The sequence below is a fragment of the Panulirus ornatus genome, chromosome 2, assembly GCF_036320965.1.
Source record: "Panulirus ornatus isolate Po-2019 chromosome 2, ASM3632096v1, whole genome shotgun sequence".
In the NCBI taxonomy this organism is placed as follows: domain Eukaryota; kingdom Metazoa; phylum Arthropoda; class Malacostraca; order Decapoda; family Palinuridae; genus Panulirus; species Panulirus ornatus.
The window spans coordinates 22,024,944-22,037,986 of NC_092225.1; positions in this window are offsets into that span (position 1 = coordinate 22,024,944).

Genomic DNA, 13,043 nt, shown 5'->3' on the forward strand with positions numbered 1-13,043 from the left:
TTCCATAAGCCAGACACATATATATCCTGTTATCTCTAAGAACACAGTACACGAACACATAAGCTATCACCTCGTGAACACCTGGAGACACTTCATCATCCCTCAGATTATGCTCTTCAATGCTAATTAGATGTTCTGTATCAGGGATTCAGAGACGGTCTGGATTTGGATTCTTCTGTCTATTATCGACATACCGTCCACAGGTTAATGACGGGCAGGTGGTGTTAGGGCTGGACCACCTGCAGGGTGTGTTCTACCTGCTCCTGCTGGGTTACCTCGTCGCCTTCCTGGCCTTCTTGGGCGAGGGCGCCAACCATCAATGGACTCGATTTCAACACCCTCATTGAGGGAAGAATGGAGACCTAATTTGCCTCCTGATATACCGATATCAGACCCAAGAGGACACATCAACGAAGGAAAAACACACACACACACACACACACACACACACACACACACACACACACACACACATGGTAGAAAGAAATCTTGAAGTGTTTGACCGTAAAGTACAAGATTTTGATCATTATTACCTGGTCTCCTTCTCCCACAACTAAGGATGAGTACAAACTTTTGTGTGAGGCTGTCAGTCATGGCAACAGGATACAATACGAATATGTGATCATACACATCTGTACAGTGCCACCATCTCACAGTGACACTGACACCTTACATACCAAACATATAGTGAAATGAAAGTAAGCAGTGCCAGTATGATATAGTGAAAGTGATGTGTGTGTGTGTGTGTGTGTGTGTGTGTGTGTGTGTGTGTGTACCACTGTAATGAGTGTTTTGTAATGTCTGCTATTAAATATAGTTTATGAACCGGGAGAACTTTCTCTTATCCATGATTATGTAGGATAATGGTCGCCTTGGATGTGCTAGCTGGCTGCAACGAGTCCTTGTCATCCAGGCCAACTGGATCCTGAGGCACGCGCCTAGCTGCTGCCTCCCACAGCTTCTGTGTTCTTCTCTCTCCCGTTCCCCAGTCAGATGCTATGACGTCGACCCATGGGAAATGAATGCTTTTTCAACACGTGAAGAGAAAACAGACTTTTTTTGTTCATGACTTGCAAATCAAGAAGTAAAATGGTCTCTTTTTATCAGAATAAGGAAGGAAATGAACTCTGCCTCTAGAAAGGGGTGTGTTTTGCATTTGTTGAAATATATCTTCCATGAGAAGAAGGAAAATGGGCTCTGTTCCATAAGGTCAATACCTATTTTTTCCATATAACTCCGTCATCTTACTCAATTTGGTCATTTCTCGATGTATGAATATCAGTATCAAGGTAATTCTTTTTTCTTTTTTTACTTCAGTGTACACATTCGTATTAAATCCTTTCTTGTTTTACATGGTATTAACTGGATAGTCTTTCATTTCTACTTAGACAAACAGGCTTATATCTGTACAGTGATCTTCATTATCCAGGAAACAAGACTGTGGATCAAAGTAGCAACAACAATTGTACCAAAAATGAAGGGTTTTCATATCTATAGCATAATATAGATCTTTCAGAAGAGGATTACAGATTGCATAGTTGTTTGCTTCCACACCGTTCCCAATGGTCTCAACTCTGACACAAGGATTTAACACCATCTTCTCTCCTGATAAGTTGATTTACCCAACTAGACCCAAGTCCTGCTTCTGACAGCGTCTGCAGCAGCGACTCCAGAAGAGATCTGACCAGTCACAATACACTAAGTGCAAAATAACGTTCACATATCCGCCAACACCTCACGTAACACACCAACAATTACCATCCTCAGCCTCTCTCTCAAAAGGGAAAGGAAAGAAATACTGATAGACTTATCTACATCCTCATCCAACCCCATGAAATTTTTAGAGAGAAAAGTCTGAAAACGAACGCAAGACACCTTCTGGTATACTTTGAGCTTCAAAGGTCCAAAGTCACTTATTAGAATAGTGCCTTACTCTGCTTTCCAGCTAGGTTTTACAAGCTGATCTTGTATGTCGTGGTTTATGGGGACTGGAAGTCACATACCATTGCCTTAACTGAGTTGAGGTTCTACGTCACAAAAAGACATGAGCTTGTATGCGTCAGGTATTCCAAGGACGTGACTCAAGTAATGAAGGGACGTCATCCTTGCCCTGGTGGAGGTTCGAAATGCTCTGGTGGGGGTTCGAAATGCTCTGGTGGGGGTTCGAAATGCTCTGGTAGGGGTTTGAAATGCTCTGGTAGGGTTTCGAAATGCTCTGGTAGGAGTTTGAAATGCTCTGGTAGGGGCTCGAAATATTTCTCTGTATTTCTGACCTAAGATAAGGAGCCCATTATGTTTCCCCTAGTATTGTTTTCCCTTTATGTGTGGTTATTTGGCCCCAACTCTGACATGGGTTGTTTAGATTAACCAGCAGTAACACCACACATACAGCCCACATCGTCTGATATTTGAAATGAATGACACTGGTGCAAATTATCCAACATGAGACAAGCTCTCTCGCTGGTGAGAACTGACGCCCCATGTGTTTTGCTGCATACGCTCGTGGTTCAACATCAGTCGAAATTGATCTGAAGTATATAATTACATTCAGGGTTACACCAGAGTAATTACACGGAAAGAAAATCAAGACACGACGAGACGTGGGGGAGGGGGTCGAGTGATTCTGTAGTCTGAAGTGATTCCCTGCAACTGAAGGGGAGGAAAGAGAGAGGGAAAATCACTGGGGATAAATGTTTTCCTGACAACGAAGTACAATTATTAGTCTTACAGATGGTCGCGTTAGTAGTGAATTACCTTGACATCTTTCACCTTCTCTGTGCCTTAGGGGGCGAGTGCAACTGAAGACTTTACGAATGAAAAAAAACCTGATTTATAAACGAATCTAGTTCCCTTCAGGGCAAGTATGTCTCAGATTTCTAGGAACGAAAGAGATCATGAAATATAAAAGTCGAGGATGTGTTTAACACTTAGGACGCTTATGAAGGTTTACAGTGAAAAGATCAAGGACGTGTGTGTGTGTGTGTGTGTGTGTGTGTGTGTGTGTGTGTGTGTGTGTGTGTGTGTGTGTGTCCAGCAAATGCAAGACGTAAAAGAACGTCTTTCTCATCACCGTGAATCGTTATAAGGAAGCAAGTCGACTAAACCCATGAACCTATTACCCTGTTTTCTTACCACATCTCTTGTTTATTCTTCGACCTCTCAGAACTCTCACCTTCCACCCCAAGAACCCTCATCTTCTGGTCAACTACAACAACAGCAAGATCCACACCCTCTAACGCCAGCCTCCCACACATTTTAACTTTGATATTTACATATTCCTTGATTTGCTTGGGTGGGTATTAATAGTTGAGATGTAGTACCCCTTATATTTTTTGTAGGGGGTTTCCTTTAAACTGACACCACCCTCCTCCAGAGATATAAGTGGTGCAGATACACCAAAATCAAAGACTATCCATAATTTTTCTCCTTCTTTGTTGATGTGGTTTAGTAGGTGTTCATAGGATGCTTATACGAGGTCGTGGAGCAAGGAGGGTCTTCTGTTGGAGGTCAGATGTCACGAATAATGTGTACTGGAGTGGAAGGTACCCACAAGAAAACCTTATCTGAATATGCGAGGCGAAACAGCTTTACATGACTTTATGCCTGCGAGATGAGAGGGAACTTATGTTTTTCAAAGGGGAAAGTGACAGGTGTGTGTGTGTGTGTGTGTGTGTGTGTGTGTGTGTGTGTGTGTGTGTGTGTGTGTGTGTGTGTGTGTAAATTTGAACAGCTGAAGATTATGCAGTAATGTGTATATGAGAGACGGTAAAAGGCATATATTATAGTCACGTTGGAGCTCTCTAAACTCATATTGCTACTTTAGGGATGACGAAAAAGCTACATTTACATACATGGGCGTTTATAAGACACCAGATACATGTGTAAAGTATAAAAAACGAGGCTGAAGTTAGACCTCTCCTTCCCTCTCAAAAAAAACATCCTTGAGCAAAAACTCCATCACCCCTGCATGAGCCAGCTCCTCCCACCTGCAGTTTCAGACAAGCTAACCCGCCAGTCATCATCCTGATCCTCTTTCTCCAAAAAAAAAAACTGACAACCTCCACTGTCGTCACTCCGTTTTCGAAACGTTCACCAGAACGTAATACAACTTACATACCCTCACCCTCCCACCCACCCCCTTGATAATTGATGAGACGAAGGAAGAGCCACACAAAACTGTTTCAAAATATTCGTCACGATGGCCTCACCAAACTAAAGGTTGTGTCACTTCCCTGTATATGTATATAAAAAAAAAGAGAAAGAGTTGGTCTGATATTTGGGGGATAATGAACACCTCCGTCACTCACCTAAATGCCAAAGAACTACACTCCCCTCCCCCCCCCCCACCCCCAACACCAGGTGACATTCAAGAGCATCTCTAAGTTGTACAGATTATCACAGACGGGCACAGAGAACCTGGCTCATTAATTGTACATCTGCTGGGTACCATCTGAGCTTGATGAATCAGTCATCATAATTCTTAGCAACGAATTTCGTGCAAGAATAAAAGAAATAAGATGAGAGGAAATGGTTCATTATAACCACAACAACAGGATCTATAGTTCTATGATCACTATTACGTCATGATAAGTCCGTGTTCAGTATACAATTAAAGCAGAGAGCTTATCTCATCTATGACAACCAGATTAGAATAAAGATAAATGGCTTATAAAACCTCATTATTATTCTTATTATCATACCAGTATTGGTGAAGAAGTATCAACACATACAGCGTAGAAATGCAATGGGAAGGTATTGAATGACATTGACTTCAGTCCTCGACATCTCTTGTTTCATGTGATCACATTGCTGAAACGTTAAACGACATTCTTCTGTTTTTCGTCCTATTCACCATTTCCCGCGTTAGCGAAATAGCATTAAGAACAGAGGACTGAGCCTTTGAGGGAATATCCTCACTTGCCCCCTCCCCCCTTCTCTGTTCCTTTTTTGGGGGAAAATTAAAAAGGGAAGGGAGGACTTCCAGCACCCCCTGCTCCCTCCCCTTTTAGTCGCCTTCTACGACACGCAGGGAAGACGTGGGAGGTATTCTTTCCCCCCTATCCCCAGGGATTTAAACGACATTAACAACCTGAAATAGTTTGAATTCAACCTAAGACATGACATTAAGCAGGTAGAAAGCCTCCTCTAATTCAATCTGTTATCACTTTAGTTCCATGGTATATTCTGTCATCATTTCAACTGCATGATGTATATTTTGGTTATGACTTTAGCTCTATGATATATTTTGTTATCATAGCAGCTCCCTTATATATTGTGTTATCACTCAACTACATGATTGATTTTGTTATCACCATCTGTAGGGTGTACTTTATCACCACACTATATGATATAGTTTGTTACCACTTCAGTTATATGATATACCTGGCTATCACCAGGTATATGATATATCTTGCTATCACTTCAGCTCTATGATATATTTCGTTATCACAAATCATGTATTTTGTTATCACTTCAGCTATATATCATACTTTATGTCTAACTACATGATATATTTTGTTATCACTTCAGTCATATGATATAATTTGTTAACACCAACTCTATATTTGGTTATCACAAGCTATATAATATGCTCTGTTATCACCAAGTATACATTTCCTAATCACTTCAGCTCCATCATGTATTTCTTTATCAACTCATCTCTATTATGTATTTCGTCATCACTTCATCGTCACAATGCATTTATCACTTCAGGTATACGTTTTCTAACGCAACACCATTTAGTGCTCTTAGAGAGTCAAACACGGAATAATGAAATGTTAATGATGATGATGCTGATGGTAATAATAATGATAACGATATTGGTTATTATTATTATTTTCATGATCATCATTATCATTATCATTATCATTATTGTCATTATCATTATTATTATTATTATTATATTATTATTATCATTATTATTATTATCATTATTATTATTATTATTATTATTATTATTATTATTATTATTATTATTATCATTATTATTATTATTATTATTATTATTGTTATCATTATCATTATCATTATTATCATTATTATCATCATTATTATTATTATCATTATTATCATTATTATTATTATTGCTATTATTATCATTATCATTATCATTATTATCATTATTATCATGATTACTATCATTATTATTTATCTCCCTCACCACCTATCCCATGAACAGATCAAACAGGCATGGTAACACTACACGTCCTTGAGGCAGGCCCACCTTCACAGGAACACTCACTCTCCTCCCGTCCGACTTGCACACTTGCCTTGTGCTCCATAAAAAGACTCTTCACTGTATTTAGCAGTTTTTCATGTAATCAGTATATCCATAGCACCTCCCACAAGGCATCTCTGTCATCCCTTTTCTAGTTCCAAATTGTTGCTTTCATTCGTTTTTGTCCCGCAAATAATCCAAAGCAAACGTCTGGTTCACACATACTCTTCCTTTCCCAAACACAAAATGTTCCTTCCTCAGTCAGATGCTCTGTTTGACACTCACCCGCTCGGTTATCTCCCTACCTTATATCTTATTAAGTACACTTTACACACTTATGCCTCTGTACTTAGAGCATATTTTTTTGTCCCCTTTCCTTTATACAAACACACTGCACAAACAGTGTGCCAGTCCTTAGACACCTCACACTGTCACTCCATCTCCTCAGAAACTTAGCTGCAATCCTATCCACTCGTGCCGCTTTGCCACACTTCACCCTGAGCAAGAGTTTCAATACTTGCACTCTTTTCAGGATACTTATTCCGCGAACCATCTCGTCCCAAACACACTATATCCACCACACTGATGCAACACACACCTGTCCTTCAAATTACTTATTTCATCTCATTTTCAATATTCTGCTTATTACTGCAACCTTCTTTTGTTCTCTTGTTCTTCACACATCGTTTGCACAGTTGCCATCTTTTGGAATTTTTGCACTTTTATTGAGACCCCGTGCCGTTTTCTTTTGTGTTCCTCTCACTCATTCTCACTTCTTTTCTGCAGATACCATCCACATACACCTATTCTTTCTTTAATTAGCAGATCAACTTCCTCAATTCCACCTCGCACTACCGTTTCTGGTACCTATACATTTATTCCTCCGTACAAACACACCACATGCATATATAAACACCACCTCCCCAAATACTATCCACCTCCCAAGTTTCATTTACTCTCACTTTATACAATTCTTCACTCAGTCTCTCATGGCATCTCTGCCCATAAGCCACTTTTCATAGTCACAGAGTGGGAGAGGGAGTAATGGTCCTGGGTGCATTATGGCACGTGGGAGAGGCTTGGATAAGGAAGGGATAGCTGGATGTATTGTAATCTGACGGTGCTGTATGGATGCGAGTCTTGGGCCTTGAATAGTAAAGAAAAATAGAGGAGGAGGAGGGAGAGGATGTGTGAAGGGGGAGGAGGAATGATCTAGTAAAGAAGGGGAGAAAGAAAGAATTGTGACTTTAAGGATAGTCTGATAGGTAGGGCCAACCAGGATGTGCTAAAATGGCTCGGGCAAATGGATAGGGTGAGCAAAGACAGATCAAGAGAAATCGATGAATCAGAAGTGAAGGGAGCAAGGGAAAAGGGAAGACAGAGAAGGAGGTGGGAGGTTGGAGTGAGGAAAGCTTTGAGACACGGAGTACGAACATTCAGGAGTGTGAGATGCGAGCGTTAGATAGAATGAACTGGATCAATGTGGTATACTGGGTGAAATGCTGCCAGTGGATCAAACCAGGACATATATGAAGCAATTAGGGAAACGTTTTGTCTGTAGATGGTGGGCGCTGGTTACAGTACTTTAAGAATGAGAGCTAAAACGTAAATGTGGACATATTATGCCATTATTCTTTCCTAACGCTACTTCGCCAAGTAGGAACAGAGGCATGAGCCAAGTGAAGACTTTTCTTTGAAATCTCAGATTGGGATGTCTAAATGTACGTGTGCTTGTAGCCAGGATGATAAGTAAGAAGGAGTGTGCGCTATCTTTGATGAGAGTAACCTGGATGTTCTGGCTCTGAGTAGACAAAAATGAATGAAGGTTAAAGGGGTAGAACATTGTAGGAATGGTCACAGTTTTGAAGTCCTGGGATGATGAGAGAACAAGATCGAAAGACGTGGTGGGATATTTGATGAGAAAGAGGTTTGCGGGACTGTGTCAATGGTCAAGAAAGTGTGTTCATGGCTGATTCGGGGCAGAATGAAAGTAAACAGCCTAAGGTGGATGATTGTTAATGCATAGGCACCATGAGATGAGTGAAAGAGAAAGAAATGCATTTTGGAGGCCGTTGAAAGAAATGCCATGATAGATTCTGTGCACTGGATCTATTCGTAATTCTAAGGGACCTGAATGCAACTGAAGGTATAATCAGGGAGTAAAGGGGGTCTCGACTGTAAATCAAAACTGGGTAAAGATCGTCATGTTGTGTGCTGGTGTTGGATAGTATACTGTTTAAGAATACGGGGTTCATACATATGTGAGTGAGGGTAGGAAAAGGATGATGGGGGTCGGTCATCGGTTGTTAATGGATTGTGTTTCTTGACAAGTGCGGCAACGAGAGATTGTTAGATGTGAACGGGATGCGAGAGCCAACAGGAAGAATGTCTCATTGTATCTTGGAGGAGACGAGAGTGAAAGTTCGTGTCCGGTTCAGGAAAAGAAGAACCGACGTACGTCAGAAAGAAGTGGTGAAAGTTGTCAAGCTTAAAAAAAAGTGGCCTTTGTACAGAGATGCCAAGAGAGATCGACTGAAGAATGACGTAGGGTGAGAGTTACTGAAACAAGAGGAATGAGAGAAGAGTGGAAGGTATTTACAGAGGCAGCGCTTAATCAAATGTACGGGTGAAGGTAGGATGTGTAAATTAGCAAAGCTAATGAGTAGGAGAGTGAGGAATCTGAATCAAGAGTAATACAAAAGAGGAGGGGAGGTGTATGAATAATGTGTGCAGGGAACGAATTCGGGTGATTAGGAAGAATACAAGAGAGATAGCTAGGAGAACAAGAATAAGGTATAATAGGTGAAAAAGAAGTCAGATACGAACTGGGGAAGAGTGAGAACTTATAAAATTTAGAGAGAAATAGATATTCTGAAACGAGGTGAAACGTATAAGGAGAATGACAGAACCAATGGCTTGACACTGGGAGGGGAGATCGGGGAGTGGTATCAGACATGTTATGGAAAGGAGGTGGAGTAATTCTATCTTGAAGAATAACTGATGTGTTAGATGATAGAGAAGCAGATGTGGTGCACTTGGTAAGAGATGATGGGCAGGGCGAAAGAGTCAGAGCGAGGAAAATTGTGAAAAAAAAGGAGGTAGACAAAGCCCTGCGGGAGATGATATGTGGCGAAAACGGGAGTGCACTTGAGTTTCTCAAAAAAGGGGATATATTGGAAGGACAAAATAGAAGGTCTGTTGGCGGATAATAGTATTGTCCTGCGTTCATATTCCTATTCATGGTAGACATAGGATAACAAAACAGAAGGCACATCCCCACCCAAACTACTCCCTCTGGCACGACAGTTTGAAGGAATAAAGTTAGGTAGGAACACCACGTAACATGGAGAGAGTATGGTAACTTGGAAACTGTGTAGGGCAGTGTGAACAGGGGAACATTTAAATCTAAAATGGGAAAAAAAGATAAATCGAAATTTATACAGTGACATTAAAATTTGTTTTTGTTTTTTTCCTTCTTGAAAGGAATTAATGTTTACCAAGAACAGATGTTACTGAAGTAATTTTGTCTTGCCTTGATCTTAAAGGTACTGATAGTCTTCGTATTAACTACACCTGGTGGTTATCTATTCCAGTGTTCTACAGCTTTACAGCTGATGGAATGTTGTCCACATCGTCACATCTCCTTCCTTTCAGTGTCATACAGTTGTTTCTGGTCGCTGAATCTCAACCTAAATTGAAAGAATTTTCATCTTATGTAGTCAAAGGTATTCATTATTTGAAAGCTTTTGATAGATCGTAGAGTCTGTACTTATTTTTGAGAGAAGGATTTTAGCGACTGAGGTTTCCGTCATAACTATTATTTCTAAGCGACAGAATTTGTTTTGCTGCTCTTCTTTGAATTTGTTCTCATTTTTCTCTTCGTCGTTGATGAAAAGTTTGCTGATCAAAAACAGACAATTTACTGGGCCTGACAAGAACTTTGCAAAGAATGAGTACTGATCCCTTTAAGTGTTGGTATTTCTCGCTATGAAACCTAACTTTCTGTTACATTTATTACATGCCATTAGGCTTTTTCCTCTATGAAACCTAACTTTCTGTTACATTTATTACATGCCATTAGGCTTTTTCCTATCTTATTTGATGTCTTTAAGTCATAACTGACAAAAGCCCTAAAGTTTTTTTCTTTGCTTGGATGGCGGAGTTGCTTACTAATCATCAGGCTGGTTGACGTATGGATGTTCCAAGTTGAGTTGCTTGAGAATTGGTTTGGCATATGAAGAGTACGTTTGCATACAGGTAAATGGCACAAAATAGAACGTTTGAGCTGAGTAAACCTTTTAGGACCAATGGGAGAGAGGTGGTGGCTTGCCCAGACCAGTTGACAGAGGAGGGGTAATGTGGTGTCAGAAGATGTGTGTGGAGCAGATGTTTGCTTTAAAGAAAATCTGTAAGGAATATTTGGAGAAAGAGAAGAGCTTGGATATCCAAGAATATCTTGAACCTACTTATGGATCATTTTGTATTCAAAATAATCTTCTTCACCATAACCGTGCTCTCAGGATACCTTATCGTCAATAGATTTGGTTCAAGGATGGCCTTAAGCCTTGCTTGAACTATTTTCTTTTCCTTATACTTTTCTGCACAACAGCCTCGTATATACTGCTAAGGACATCAAAACTGCACCCTCATCACTACACCCTTGCTACTACTGACCTTCGACCCAACCCTTTGGTTGGGTCAAAGAGTAACGTTTCCCACAGACAGACAGACAAACAGATAACCACACTCAAAGCTGAACATTCACTTGGCCATAACATATGTGTCTGTCTTTGGGGGTACAAACCTCACGCTCCAGGACGCCTCGAACGACCAACCTCACCGTCGCCCTGGTCGTTGAGGACCTCCTGTCGTCGTCGAGGCTGAGTAAACGACAGACTCCAGAGGGACAACAATCCCTAGAAGCCGAGCTTCGAACAGGGCATCAGGAAGACCGAGGCGGCCCAGATCAACCAACCGATAACCGAGCCTGAAAATGTCGCAACACTTTGTACTGGTGGTTGACTGGAGGAGGACTTGCCAAAGAGAAGCAGACCCCCTAGTTCCTTCACGTCATGATGGTCACGCCGAAGGAAGCCGCCGCTATAAGTGGCTGGCTTAACGGAGCTATAGTTCTCGCTTCTCCCGCAAGCTTCGCAAAAACGCTGGCTTCACAGTCAAAAGGACGACAAGACAAATAAAGATGACTATATGATATCTTTTTCCTCATGAAAGTTGGGATATCATCGTTGTTATGATTCATCTTACTTCTTCTCTCAAACAATCGAGGTTTTGTGGCCTTCACTCATTTTGACTTGACGAAAACTGGTACGCCCAGTCTGAACTTACAGGTGCAATACAAAGAAAAGGAATCTCCCAAACCACCACTCCCTCCGGTTCAATGGCTAGCAGGAAAGAGGAAAGCTGAGAATTAGATCCATGCAGTATGGTATAACTAGTCGACTTAGCATTCTGTCTTCATGACTAGAATCTCTTTGGCCAAAATGAATGAACTCTGTATCTGTCTACGTCAAAATCCATTCCCTATGTTTCTGACCAGTTCATCAATTTGTCTAAATCACTTTGAATCTCAGGAAGTGACTGGACTATATTTCCATATTTATTATCAAAGGTTTCAAATGCTAACAGTGAGTTTGGTCTCCGTATTACTGAGGGAGATGATGAAAAGTATTGGTCTAATAACTGACCCATAGTGCACCCCACTTGTCACGTTCAATCATTTGGACTCCGTCTATTTAATTCCACGTATTGTTTCTTCTATGGGAACCAGTCCACTACCCACACACAGCTTTACTTTCCTTAATCTAAAACGTTCGTTTTACTTAACAATCTTTCGCGAGGTGTTTTGACGGTCCAGTCTCTCTCAGATATTACCATTATCATTGCTTGGGCTATTTGTAGCGGCAGTTGGCGCATCAAACCATTCAGCTATTGGTATTCATGATAGAGACCTGGCAATTCAGTCTCAACTAATCGAATATCTTTCTTCCTACTTGAATAAGCCACAGGATCTACACAGACAAACTTCCGTTCGACACACAGTAACTAGCAATAACGTTTTACCCACCTCTCCTTGCCAACACGGAGGTGTACATATATGAAATATTGCTTGAACAAAACGACCTCCATGATACACACAATTACCCTATACAGAGAGATTTCATGAGCCAGCTGGTACCACAAGTGGTAGAAGTTCAAATCCTCCAGGCATCAACCATTCCACCAACCAAACTCCCTCTTTGTCCTCCCTGATCTTGCTCCTAGCTCCCTGTTCTTCAGGTAATATGTGACCCGCTGCTTCCTTGTGCTATATGCATGCGTTCCCCGTCACTAGGTTTCGAACCCGTGTCTAGCGTCTGGCCTGCAGCTTCCCTTACTTTTCGTGTGGAGACCAACCATATAAGGATTGATCTTTGTGACACCAGCTTCTTCTCTGAAACAGCGTAGATGTGGATCTCTCTTCATTCTTTCATTTTCCTGCCCACAGAGTTCGGACACTGAGGGTAGAAGTAATACATGGCTATAGGAGGAGGAGGAGGAGGAGGAGGAGGAGGAGGAGGAGGAGGAGGAGTAAGCAGATGGTTTAACGGGTTTTGACACAGTGCTATAGACTTCTGATTCTGAAGCCTAGTCATTTTCTTTCTGAAAATGTTCATTTTCTATGGGAAAGTTTAATGTTTCTAAAGCCCTATCAAATTTCATGGGTCTCTATATCATTCTCAAACATTCAAAACTTACTAATTTGGGTAATCAACTTGCGGAAGGAGAATTAGACCTCCTTGTCTGGGTCATCTTATAAGATTTAGTT